The sequence below is a fragment of the Callithrix jacchus genome, chromosome 3 (genome assembly GCF_049354715.1).
Source record: "Callithrix jacchus isolate 240 chromosome 3, calJac240_pri, whole genome shotgun sequence".
Lineage (NCBI taxonomy): Eukaryota > Metazoa > Chordata > Mammalia > Primates > Cebidae > Callithrix > Callithrix jacchus.
In genome coordinates, this window is record NC_133504.1 from 56692966 (window position 1) to 56706937 (window position 13972).

General features: G+C 45.1%; 1 long non-coding RNA gene across 1 annotated transcript; it reads right to left on the reverse strand.

Annotated features, from left to right (window-relative positions):
* Positions 1-54: 54 nt before the first annotated feature.
* On the reverse strand, positions 55-13252 carry LOC144581747 (uncharacterized). The gene is made up of 4 exons (XR_013532886.1): positions 13163-13252; positions 8626-8860; positions 7586-7737; positions 55-165 (listed from the first exon to the last, which is right to left on the reverse strand). It is a non-coding gene; the product is annotated as an uncharacterized LOC144581747 (long non-coding RNA).
* Between the last annotated feature and the right edge of the window lie 720 nt (positions 13253-13972).

Here is a 13972-nt window from a genome sequence, read left to right on the forward strand (position 1 = left end):
TATATATATATATATGCGCCCAGGCATGGCTACAATCAAGTCACAAGGCCTCACAGATGCATAGAGGCCCTGGGAACACAATAGTTACAAATGCAGCTCCGACAAGTTGTTGTTTTTGTCATCGGTGAGGTGATTTTCTAAAATGGGGAACAACTCCTGACAGCACTGTAAACAAAGCACAGGATAATCTCGATGGGTATGATCGTGCAAAATTGAGTGTATGTTAAAACAATTCGAAAAGAACTCATGAAATTTTTAAAAACCGAATTAGATTCTAAGTTCCAATAATATTAAGTTTTTCACCTATCGGGATGTGTAATAGAACACTCGAAAGTCATGTGGGATATAGGATAAGTTATTTTGTTGGCCTCCACCCACTAAATGATCGTAGAACCGCTATCCTTGTAACAACCATAAGAAGTCTGTGCAAATGTCCAAAATGACCTCAACGGGATTGAAACCATGCTCTCAAGTGTTTCTCAGCTAGCCTTTTTGATTGTGTTCTAACTGCTAGGAACTAAGAGCTTTATATATATGAAGGTCCAGGTACAATTATTTCCCTGTCACCCCTGAGGAAACCAAGGCACAAAGAGGCAAAGTAACTTCCTAAGGTTACCGAACAAGGTTGCAGGTTGGGTGGGAGGCAAAAGCAAGCAGTCCAGAACCCACATTCAGCACCACTTCCTTCCAGGCATGGTGGCAGGCACCTGTCATCCCAGCAACTCAGGAGGCTCAGGAGGAATGATCACTGGAAGCCAGAAATTCGAGACCAGTCTGGGCAACATGGTGAGACCCCGTCTCTAAAAGGAATTTTGAAAATTAGCTGGGCATGGTGCATGCCTGTAGCCCCAGCTGCTCAGGAGGCTGAGGCAGAAGAATTGCCAGAGTTTGAGGCTTCAGTGAGCAGTGATTGTAACACTGCACTCCAGCCTGGGCAACCGCACAAGACTCTATGTCTTAAAAAAAAACAAAACAATTACCACTCCTGTGCTTTGTTTGCCTCTTCATTTGTGAGACTTTTCAACCTGTTTCCTACTGACAGGTCTAGGTTCTAACAACACGAAAAAGACCTCCAGATAATCACAGAAGACTGTGTTGACTTATTCTGTCCTGTTTCTCTTTCTAAGCAAGAAAATCCAGCAACACCATTTCCGAGGGCTCCCAAAAGTGTCCTCGGAGCTCAGTTCTTAGCTCACCTCCATGACCCTTCCTGAGTTTGCTTTTCATCCATGGGTTGCTGACCTATTTCACCCATTCAGGTGATATGATAACTAAGCCAAGTAAAAGAGGCATAATTTACTGCCTGCCCCTGCTTTTTCCAATTATCCCATTTGAGCCTCGCTAATCTTTTCCTCACCTCTCTCACCTCTCCTCACCTCACCGAGCTCTTCCGTTTGTTCTGTCAGACCACTGGGTATAGCGATGATAACCTGCTTTCACTCCCGGTGTGATCTCAAACAAAGGCCTGCTTCACCAAATGGGGTGTTTCAGCAGCCAGCAGCTCACCTCTCACCCACAGCTGCACTGAACGTGGCTCAGGGAGAGTCTCTGCACACAGATCTGGAATGCAGAGCCCCGGCCTCATGCTCACCCTTCTTTTAGCTATGCATCAGCAAATACTAGTTGGCTTACCTGTGCAAGCTGATTGGAGCCTCTGTAACACTGATGGTCCTAAATTGCTCTGTGGAAGACAAGGTCTAATGCCCCTTGCAGGAACATCATTGCCAAGCAAGTAAACATAAGTCACAAGGTCTTTGAAAATCTGCTAGGTACTCTGGCCATGAGCTCCACTAAGTCCCCCTCTGAGGACGATATCCAGTTGTATGAAATAACTTAAAGAGATGCAAATACACCCAAACAGGATTACACACAGGATTTTAATTTGCCTGTGCCTAAACTGTTACTCTAAGACAATTTTCAGATCAACACTTTGGTGTTATTCTCTGATATGGTTTGGCTCTGTGTCCTCACCCAAATCTCATCTTGAGTTGTCATCGTCAGTGTTGGAGGAGGGGCCTGGTGGGAGGTGATTGGATCATGGGGTGGTTTCTAATGGTTTAGTGCCATCTCCTTGGTGCTGCCTCCTCATAGAGGTCTCAAAAGATATGGTTGTTTGAAAGTGGGAAGCACCTCCCTCTTCACTCTCTCTCTCCTGCTGCCATGTAGGAAGTTCTTGCTTCCCCTTCACCCCTCCTCCATGACTGTAAGTTTCCTGAGGCCTCCTCAGCCATGCCTCCTGCATAGCATGTGCAACTGTGAGTCAATTAAACCTCTTTTCTTTATAAATTAGCCAGTCTTGGGCAGTTCTATAGCAGTGTGAGAACGGACTTATAGATTCTCTTATAGCTATTTCTTCCTCCACCTCACTTTCCTCTGCTCCTATTCAAGCAGCCACTATCATTGAGCCCAAAACTCTATAGCAGAAACAAGGAGAGAAGATATAGAGACACAAGCAGAGAGAGAAGCACAGCACAGACTGTAGGGCACTGTTTTGGAGACTACAGTTTTAATCTAATATGCCAAAGATAGAAAGTCTTCAACATGGAGTCCTTCGAAGCCCTGAGAGCAAGCCCAGCCTTATAAAGAATGCATTTCACCTAAATCAGGTCACAGGCAGAATCCACAATGTTTCTCCTTAATCATCAGCAAACAGAGGTGTCCATAAGCAGGGACCTTGTTCTCTTTCCTTTCTTCCATCTGTAGTTCCTTCCATTTTCTCCTGAATTAAAACACACACACACACACACACACACACACACACACACGCACTACTCTAGTACAAAAAGCCTCTCTTTCACAGGTCTAGTAGAGACACTGGTCAAATACATGGAAAGATTCAAAGCCCATCCCCCAAGAAAGGGCAAGGAAAAAATGAAAATGTATTTTCTGAGTTAAATCAGGAAATAGAATGTTTTAATTCATCTTTCAAACACTACAAATTCAACCTCTCAGTGATTAAATTGAGGTATAATTAGAAAAGACAGTGTTTCTTAGTCACCTCTCTTGTGTTTTAATTCCCCTTCTCCTGCCTGCTGCACTCTTTAGACAATAGAATCCAGTCCTGCTTCATATGACACCAGTGTCCCTTACCTTTCCCTCCTTCCAGGCTCCAGTCACACGTTCTCTAACTACTTGCTGGCCATCTTCACCAGACGTCCTTCAATACCTCCATCCCAAATTCACCTCCTATTTGCACAATGCTCCTATACCTTCAGCCCTCTTGCTCCCATTCCTGGCTGGAAGCAACCCCATGGTATATTTGCTTATGTCTACTTTGTGACTAGTACATGATGCATCTCAGCACTAGACTGTAAGTTCCTTAAGAGCAGAATCTGTGTTTCATTCATTTTTATATTCATCACATCATTTGGCAAGTGCCTTGCACAGTGGAGTACTCACTAAATACTTTATGAATGCAGAGGGCACTCAGCCTTTGGTGTTGGTAGCAGGGAAATCACAGGGATCCAAATGAATGGGGAAGGACTGGAGAACTATTGTGGTGAAGTCTGGGGCATGGGAAGGGAGCTACATCCTCTGCAAATGCCTTACAGAGTGCTGATCATTCCAAATGTTCAGTAAGGCATAGTAGACTGACTGACTAATGCTCATTGCTCTTGGAAAGCTGTTGGAGTGATGGGGTGATGGCATTCATTAGCCCTAGAGGCACAGTCAGGAGCCAGAGCAAGGGGCAAGTTACATACTCTTTCTGCCTAGTGCCACCAACAACAAACCCCAATTCTCGGCTCCTGCTTGACTGCCACAAACATATATAATGTCTACAAACTTTGGATGAAAGGTAATAGATCATCAGCATCATTATCACAGTTTTTTACTTTCCCACTAAACTATGAGCTTCCTAAGAATGAGGATCAATCTACCTCAGTACTTAAGTCGTTCATGTTGATAACTATGATGCCTGGCATATTGGTGCTCAGTAAATGTGTTGAACATCAAGTTCAACTTAATATAGAGAGACCTTAATATACACGAGGCTAAAAATGTGTATGTAAGGACATGCAATCATTAATAAAAACTATTAATCAGCTGTTTTGTTTAATGTTCATGGGAAATGGTCCTGGAATGAATATGCTTAAACCAAAATTTTAAAAAATTAAATCAGAACAACTTATTTTTTCTCTCACAGTGTGTTTTGCAGACCACCTGCATCAGAATCACCTGATATATATTACATGTAAATTGAATCTATATATTTCAGATTCATGTGCCCCCAACTCCAGAATGAGTGAATGTTACTCTTCGGAGTGGGCCTGGAAGCCTACATTTAAACATACACTGTAGGAGTTTAGCAAATTTGAGTACACTGAAATTTTAGGACATTGGCCTGGAGTGACAGCTGTGTGTGTGTGGAGAGAACTGTTACAGGGAGAGTTGATACAACCCTGAGACTTAATTATCCAATATACTGAGGAATTTTCTCTCTAGGTTCTTTGAGCATATGATAGATCTCTTTTTGTCTCTGAGGACTTAGAGCCAAGAAACTGGTCAAGATGACCTCACAAGATTCTTTCCAGACATATAATGCTATGAAAAACACACTCGCCCTCATCTCAACAGGCACAACTTCAACATGCACAGGAATAAAATTCCAGACCTGTCAACTTTGCTGATGATTAAAATGGCCTAACTAGTTTGTCTTGAAAGTTGCTTTTTCTTCTGTTAATTAAGTCCAACATTATTGAATGCCTTATTAGTGCAAGCTCATGCAAGATGCTTCGGAAGGAAGTTAGAATACGAGTCAACCAGGGTATCCTGAGGAGCTCACCACACAGGACATACGGTGAGAGGTACGCATATGAAAGTTAGGCAGCAACTCAAAACACTAGGGAAAAAGTCATGGGACAATGTTTGCTGAGTGCTCAAAATTAATTATATTAAAAATAATGTCTCAGGATATTCTGAGGAGAGTGGTCATTTCAAGCTGGGCGTGAGATTTGACCACACCTCAAGGAATGGGGGAAGATTTGGAAAGGCAGAAAGGAAAAGGAAGGGTGTATCCAGAAACTGGAATGGCATAAGAAAATTTTAGATGAGCAGAGGTTTGGCACTTCTCCATTTGGCAGAAGCGGAGGTTTAATGACGGGATTAAAGAATGACGGGAAAGATGAATAAATTGGAGAGCTGCATCATGAAGGGTTCTAATGCTATACAACGAGAATTGTGGTTATCTTCTTAGAGGGAAATTGGAGAATTACGGTAACTAAGTTTTGAGAAAGCATTATTTATTTAGCTAGCTGGTTAGTTTTTGGAGACGGGGTCTCACTCTGTCACCCAGGCTGGAATGCAGTGGTGTGACCACAGTTCACTGCAGCCTGGGACTTCCAGGCTCAAGCCATCCTCCAACCTCAACCTCCCGAGTAACTAAGACTACACTACCAAGCCTGGATAGCTTTTTATTTCTTTTTAGAGAGGGGGTCACTATGTTTCCCAGGCTAGTCTCAAACGCATGGCCTCAAGCGACCCTCCTGCCTTGACTATGTTCCCAAAACACTGAGATTACAGGTGCAAGCCACCATGCCCAGCCAGAAATAGTACTTTTATAAGATTAATCCAATGGCAGTTTTATGGCGATTTTTGAAGAGAAAATATGTACAGGCAGCTGGAAAGCTATTACAATGGACCACACATGAGATAAAAAGACTCTAACCAGGGCTGGAGTACAGTAGGAAGGAAAAGAAAGAAAGAAATGCAAGAGATATTATGAAGTGAAGAAAGGACAACAAAACTCAGTGACCAACTGGACATAGGGTTGCAAAAGAGAGAGGAATCGAAGATGGGCATCCTTTTTAATCTTGCAAGTATTGATCACCACTTAGCCATATCCAACCTTTTTTAGACAAAGGTGTTTCCTCTGTTTCTGAGCCTTGCCCATGCTTTTTTCTATTGACTTATATTAGCTTCAGTAATAATCCTCTCTGTGCATTTCTAGGCACTTCTGTAATGCATCTTGCTACCAAAGGGATGTCCAATTCCACTTGTTGAGAGCAAACAGAATCTGGCAAAAACCAGGCCATTGTTCACTGATAAGTCATATCTTGGCACATCTGCTCTTTAGTGAAAGTACTCTGGCTCAGATGTAAGCATGTAGCCAGCAAGAAGCCATCGATAGATGATAGAGTAATTGATAGATAGATAAATGGTGGGAGAACCATGATGAGGAAGAAACGTCAACACATATGATATGCCATCATTTTTAAAAGCAGAACTATAGTTTCTACACTGGATCTGGTTCCTAAGGGAGGAAAATGCAAGCTGTTCTCAGGGCTTACTCAACAACTCAGAAAGAGAAGAGAAAGCAGACCCTGAAGCCCTAGAGGGAGATTCACCGTGCTCCAACTCAGACACCATCTAAAGCAGTTCTTCAGCTTCTACAATGAATGAATGTCTGATAACATTTGCAAATAAGGAACTTGAAGCAGTGAGGTCAGATGAGAGGGAGATTGGCATGGCATTCACCTTTCCCCCCAGAGAGAAGGGCAAGTGCTTTAAGGACGGCCTGATTGTATGGCATGTGTCTTATCTGGAGCGGGGAAGAAAATATCTTAACATAACCTTCGATTAAAAAAAATCCAATATTTGATGGAGATGGGAATAGAGATGTCTCCTACACATTTGGGAACAGGAGCTAGCCTCAAGGAGAATGAAGGAACACTGCAGAAAGTGGTAGATAAGGTTGTACTTCTGAAAAAGGGGACAAGATGAATCCTCCAATTAGATATGGGTAAAATCTGGGGAGAAATAACTACTTAATAAACATCTCATTATGGCTAGAAAAAGGGGGTTATTTCCACCCTGGGTCTGCACCTTCTAGAGGTGTGTGGGCAGAAAGAAAGACTCAATGGAGCTCAAGTGCTTGGCGGAGGGTGGAAAGAGCCCTCTGCAGACTGCTCTGGCAACCGTCCATGATGCTGTGCAGGTGTGGCAGGCTGAGAGTGAGAGACAGCAGTCAGCAGTGGAATGAAGAGGCAAGAACTGTCCGAGGACTCCATCTACGCCTGGGATTGGAATTTCTGCCAGTTTGTCACTAATTCTTCCCATGCTTATTCCTTGCCCAAGAGGCAGAGACTGAGATGAAGATTCATGGCACCATAGCCAGAGGTGCAGCAATATTTATGGTGCATGGATTCCTCCAGCAGCTCTAGGGACCTGGCAGGGCAAAAGCTGCCACATGGAAACCAGAGGATAGAAACAATCATGATCATGATGCTGCTGCCACTTAAAAGTGCTTTTTATGCGCCAGGCACTGTGCTGAACTCTTTACATGTTCTAGTGCTTTCGAACCTCACGATGAACTTATAGAGCTATTATTATCCCCAAAGAAGACTGAGGCACAGACAGGTTAAATAATTGACCTATATTTACACAACCCAGGTTCCTCACTGCTATGAGAGAGCTCAGATGACTTGCCCTCAGCCTGGAGTCTGAAAAAGAAACTCTAAGGAAGAACAGAGACACAGATTGCCCAGCTCTCTCCTAGGCCCAAACCTCCCACTTAAACACACTGGCTCTCACAAGCAGATGCCTTGAACAAAGCCTGTGCCCAGCTAAGTGAAAATCTTCCACTTACCTTCCAGAGGTCACCCTGATGCAGACGAAGAGAAAAAATAAATTTGCTCAGCTTCAGATGTAGCTATCATTCCTATCACAGGCAAGAGCATCTCCGTAGTGATGAAAAGCTTCATAATTTTAAATGTGTTATTGGTCTAAGCACAATTTACACTAGGGATGAAAAAAAGGAAGAGATTTATGGGATGTAAGATAGAAAGATAAACTCTTGTCCCTTAGTGCCTATTAGAAACATTGCCAACATACCATAAATGTGTGAAAGATGACATGATTATTTTACATTTCCACTGGGCATTTCATATGTTGCAAGAATTTACAGGGGCCAAAGTCCCCAGTAAAGATGGTGGAGTCTGAGGGGATAGTGGAGGACGCCCCAGTCAAGCCCCCATTTGGGATGGGTATAAGGCAGATGGCTTTAGACAGAGAGAGCACACTCCGTTGCCTAAGCAGCATCCTTTTATTTCCTGCCTCTAGCCACCTGCTCTGAGGGCAGGTTCGGTGGCCAGGCACTGTCCCATGTGTCATCAGGCTTTGGTGTCAAATTCTGGGTCTAATCTTCCAGTTTACCACAAAATATGAAACAAGAGGAGACAGCCAGGGCAGGAGAACCAGCAAGGTTCATCTACCTACCCCCCAAAGCCTCATAAACATAAGCATCCAGGTCAGGCGCATTGGCTCACGCCTATAATCCCAGCACTTTGGGAGGCTAAGGCAGATGGATAACCTGAGGTCAAGAGCTCGAGACCAGCCTGACCAACATGGAGAAACCCCGTCTCTACTAAAAATACAAAATTAGTCGATCATGTTGCATGTCTGTAATCCCAGCTACTCAGGAGGTTGAGGTAGTAGAATCACTTGAATCCAGGAAGCAGAGGGTGCAGTGAGCCGAGATCATTCCATTGCACTCCAGCCTGGGCAACAAGAGCGAAATTCAGTCTCAAAACAAAAAGCATTCAGTGAGTTAGTGCCACTAACCTGGCCCCAAGAGACACAGGAGATTTGATCAAAGAGAAAGGGACTGGTGATCAGAAAGTGATTTACCTGAAACCCACTTGAAATGGTTCCCGCAGCTGGCCAATCTGGACCAGTTATCCTGGTAGGGACATCATCAATATCAGAAAGCCCAGTCACAGGAAGTTAGTCACAGTGCAGGCTGCTGAGTCAAGGCTGGGATGCAGGTCACATAGAGTCCTGGGGTGAAACCTGATGATGCGTCCGAAGCTCCCCTGACCCAGCAGGAGCTTTCTGAGCAGGAGGTAAACTCCAGCTCTGAGCCCTGAAGAAACATGATAGCAGGCTTGGGTTTTTAATTTATTTACTTATTTGTAAAAATGGGGTCTCACTATTTTGCCCAGACTGGTCTCAAACTCTTGGCCTCAAGTGATACTCCTGCCTTGGCCACCTCTAAGATTACAGATGTGAGCCACCATGCCCGACTTTTGGTTTCGGTGGAACAGGATAACAACCATTGGGAAGTGAGGGTTCTAAGACTGGCTCATTTTTTGGTGACATCAGTCATTTCTTGCGGAGCCAAGTACAGGTCCCACGGCCTGTAATAGAGAGGCCAAATGACTGGGTGAGGTTTCACTTTCTACAAGTTGGTTATCTTTCCAATGGCCCCACCACTCTCAAAGATGAATGTTAAGAGAATTAGCAGTAGAACATCTGCAAGTCAATTGAGGTGTCCTAAGGGGAAGTGCTATGGAAATAGTCTTAGGAAGCACTTGTGAAGTTAGGGATATGGAGTCCTTAAATGTATGGAAATGAGGGCCAGATGTCAGAAGTCCTGGATTTCACTATTGTGACTCCTGTATCTGACTAAAGAGAGTACTTTAGTGGCTGTATCCATATTTAAATGTAGGCTGCAAATGGAAAAACAGTTTTTACAACTCTAAATACACTTTCTACTACAGAGAATGGTGACTGAAGCAAAAGTAAAAATAGCTGCTCACACCACGGTTTGAGAAAATCTAAATCTGAAAATGATCATTTTTATTTGCATGCTACCAAATAAGGACATTGGGGAAGCAATGAGTCACCAGTATGTTAGCATTTACCAGATTCCAACATGATGTGAGGATACTCTTTAAGATGAGATTTGGATATACTCAGATCTACATTAAGCTTTAACCCTAAGTTACCATCTGAAAAATGGGTCATATTTTTCAGAGATTGAAGTGGGAGAATCTCTTGAGCCTGGGAGGTGAAGGTTGCAGTGAGCTGAGATTGTGCCATTGCACTTCAGCCTGGGCAACACAGTGAGACCTTGTCTATAAAAAAAGGCCGGGCGCAGGGGCTCAAGCCTGTAATCCTAGCACTTTGGGAGGCTGAGGCGGGTGGATCATGAGGTCAAGAGATCAAGACCATCCTGGTCAACATGGTGAAACCCCATCTCTACTAAAAAAATATACAAAAAATTAGCTGGGCATGGTGGTGTGTGCCTGTAATCCCAGCTACTCAGGAGGCTGAAGCAGGAGAATTGCCTGAACCCAGGAGGCGGAGGTTGCGGTGAGCTGAGATCGCGCCATTGCACTCCAGCCTGGGTAAGGAGCGAAACTCCGTCTCAAAAAAAAAATAATAATAAATAAATAAATAAATAAATAAATAAATTTTTTAAAAGGCCAAATCACAGCTCTACAGCATAGTTACAGCAGTGCTCCAATTAAGGATTTCAATGCCTTCAAACATTCAAATACAGGGGAATAAGACCTCACATCTGAAGAGTACCTTAGGCTTTTTAAACTACTTTCACCTACATTATCTCATTTGATCACATTTGATTCTCACAAAATCCTTGAGGCAAGGTGTTTGTAAGTGTGTGGTTGTCATATTAGAATATCATTGAACTGTGAATCTTTCTGTAGATATGGGATAAATCACTGCCCTGAAGAAAAAAAAAAGGAACAAACAAAGGAAAATGAGGAGGTTTGAGATCTAAGCTTCCTGTTAACAGACTCCTGTCACATGGCCCCTGTATAAACCAGTTCTCTTAAAGTGCCAAAACCCAGCAGAAAGCTTTAGAAATTGTTTACAACCCAAGTGTGTTTTCTTCTTTCCAATGCTTTTAGAAGACAGTTTAAAGAGAGTTAGGGAATGCTCTGGCCTTTTGTTTTGAAATCTTCTCTGCTTGTTGTCTAGTTGTCTGCAGACTGTGAGATTGGTCTATTTGCTTTAAACAGACTGAACAACTTTTAAAACAAGCAGGCTGTTATGATGGGTTGACTCATTTTGGATGTGCAAAGATGTTTACTGAGCTTCTCATCTGAAACTTGAAAATTCTTCTGTCTCAGTGTGACACAGTAATAGTTTAAAGGGGAACACTGTCTGTTGTAGTGTTTTGGAAGGTGGCAAAAGAAAAATGTCTCTGTTCTCCAGGATGATCAGCTATCTGCCTCTCCCCAAGGATTTTTCATGAGCCTTAGAAGGAAATCCACATCATTCAAGTTCCCAAAGGCAAACCACCTTTGCCAAGAGACCACTCAGTACAATTTCCAAAGATGGAACACATTTTTTGTTATGCTTCTGGTTTAGCCCTGTATCTGAAGTGGAGCTCAGACCCTTGCATCTCAGGGAGAATGTTTTCTGAAGAGTTGGGAACAATTGCAAAAGGTTTTACATATTAACTTATCATAGCAAAATAATGAAATGAAGATGCCATCCACACTGCTCCTCTTCTTCACTCTACAGAGGTAGTGAGGTGGAAAGAGGGGTGAAAGGGATTGCCACCAAGCCAGGACGCTTACACTTCTGTCCCCTCGTCCTGAATTGGCACCCATCTTTGTGGAATACAACTCGCTGTGTAGGTGGTTTCTCCTGCTAGAAAGGAGGCCACGGAGTGCGCAACAACGGGAGTGCTGAGCATTAGGACATCAAACAGCAGGTCGTAGGGACCAGGGATTAGGAAACAAGAGTTCTCCCTCTCTAATTACCTGTGTGACTTTGGACTAGACATTCTACCTCTTTCATCTGTAAAATCAGAGGGTTGGACTACGTGTTCTCCAAGGTCCCTAACAGCTTCTGAAAAAGAAACATGTAGGGAGGTTGTGAAGCCAAACATGATGATCCCTGTTAGCTGTAAGAAGAATAGACCTTGGAGGTGGTGCAAAAATAATCCGCAAGGAATCCTTGCAGTGGGTCGGAAAACTCTGAGGAAACGTAGAATTGTGCGTCGGGTATAACATGAGTGGAGATATATGAGACAATCTAAAATGGGGCACATGTAAGCTCACATCTTAAAGCAGGAAAGTCGGGCTTCTGAATCGAGGCTGTGTCCTACTCTTTTTACAGTCTCTCCCCATGATAATGTAGCACCTTGTGCACACAATTAAATGTCAGCCACAGAAAACATTTCCCTTGGCTTTGTTGTTCCAGAACGGGATTCTTTTGTCCTCAATATAATGGATATGCAGAAACAATGATAGAACAGAGGTTTTTTTCTAAAGCGATGACAAACACACTGCTGCTTCCTCCTCCCTCCCTCCTTCCCCCTTATCCCCACCCCCAAAAATAAATCATTGTTCCAAAAAAAAAAAAATCCCATTGTCTATTGTCCACGGAGATCAAGATCTGCCTAGGAACAGCTCTGGCGGGCGCCGCAGTAGCCCGGAGCTGCCAGTAGGTGGCGCACGAAGGCAGCGCAGGCGGAGCGCCGAGCCGAGCCCTGAGCAGGGGTCTCTCCGCCCCCACCGCCTTCCACCCCTCCTCGCGTGCTAATTGCTACATACTCTACCGGGACTTCGGTCGGGGAAAAAGAAAGTGGGAATGGGAGGCGGGAGGGAGGAATACACAAAGCCTCCGGGGCCTCGGCGGCCCAGGAGCAGGGCGCCCTCGGCCTCCTCGCCTTCTCCTCCCTCCCCCGGCGCGCGGCTGCTGCGGCCCAGCCGACCTGGGCTCCCGCCGAAGCCGCACACAGACCCGCGGGAGGAAAGTGGGGACCGCGTGCGCAGCCCCACGCGCAGCGGCGCCTCCCTCCCAAGCTCACCCATCCCGGCCAAGGAGCTCAGGTCCACCCGGAGCCGCAGGCCCGCTCGGCGGAAGTCGCCCTCCCCTCGGGGAAAGCCGAGACCCGCGGGAGGATTCCGGGACCTGACCGAAGGCCCCTAAGGGGCGGGTTCTGGCCGAGCCCGAGAGCGGGAGGCTCCCCTAGGGGGTTCCTGGGCCGGCAGGCGAGTCCCCTTCCTGGAGGAGCCGCGGGGTCCCTGCCCTCTGTGTCCGAGCTAACGCTGTCAGTTCCTGCCAAGATGAACGGCCCATGTGGTCGCCTGACCCCACAATCTCTGCCTTGTGGAACATGGGGTTAAGAGTTCTGCTGGCCCTAAAGTCAGAAGCCTGGACTGAAACGTGAGCATGGACACCTTGGGGCTCTGTCACCTTAGGGTTGTTCCTGAACTCCCCAACTCCGCGCCTCCCTAGCCATCAAATGCAGGGAATAATATTTACTTCCTAGGAATGTTGTGAGGATTTTTAAAAAGTGGTTCTTAACTCAGCAGGAAGCCTGGCATAGAGTAACTATCATTATGAACAACCCGACTCTCCTTGTAGGAGAAGGGAGAAGCAGTTTGCCGCCCTTAAGACAAACCTGGTATCGCTGTTGCAGAGACTTAGGAGCAACGGTTCAGAGCCGAGCAGAGGAAACGTGGCTCCTAACAGGAGCTCCCATCTGTCCTCTGCTGTCCCAGCCCCCATCCTCAAGCCTGGCTGCTGCGGCTGTGTAGGGCACTCCCCCTCTCCCTCCGCTCCCACAGAAGAAGGATAGACCTTCTGTGATTTATGCCCTTTCTCTTTTGGAGAGTTCTGACACAGCTGTGTCACACGGGCTTGGGAGGCAGACACACGAGGTAGAACCGCGGCTCCCTCATTTGCTAGCTGGGAATTTGGGCAGTTATTTAACCTCTGGGGCTTCAGTTCACTCCTCTATAAAATGGTGGGCCTGATACCTAATACACAGGTTTTCTATGACGATTAAGGGAAATACTGTGTATAACTGTCTGGCATGTACTATCTCTTCAGTACATTTGAAAATTTAAATTTTACAGTTGAAATTAGGTTAGATTATCTTGCAGAAAATGATGGTGGCTCACTGGAATTTTCAGATTTCCACCAAAGGTGGACCCAACAACTGCTAACAGCTTCTCCCCTCCCATCTGAGTCATCAAGGTTATTTCCCCTCCAGGAAAAGAGCAGAAATCCAATGAGGCTGCTTCCTCCCCAGAGCCTCACAGGTGTAACTCAGACACTTAAATAGATTTGGATGGCCATTTTAGAGCCAGAAGAGTGTCTGGGGATGGACCTGGCTTTAAAGTCAAATTCGAAGCCATGATTGTGCATCTGGCTCATCAGAGCCTTCTTCCTAGCCATCCCCACTTGCACACTGCGCTCCAAGCAGAGG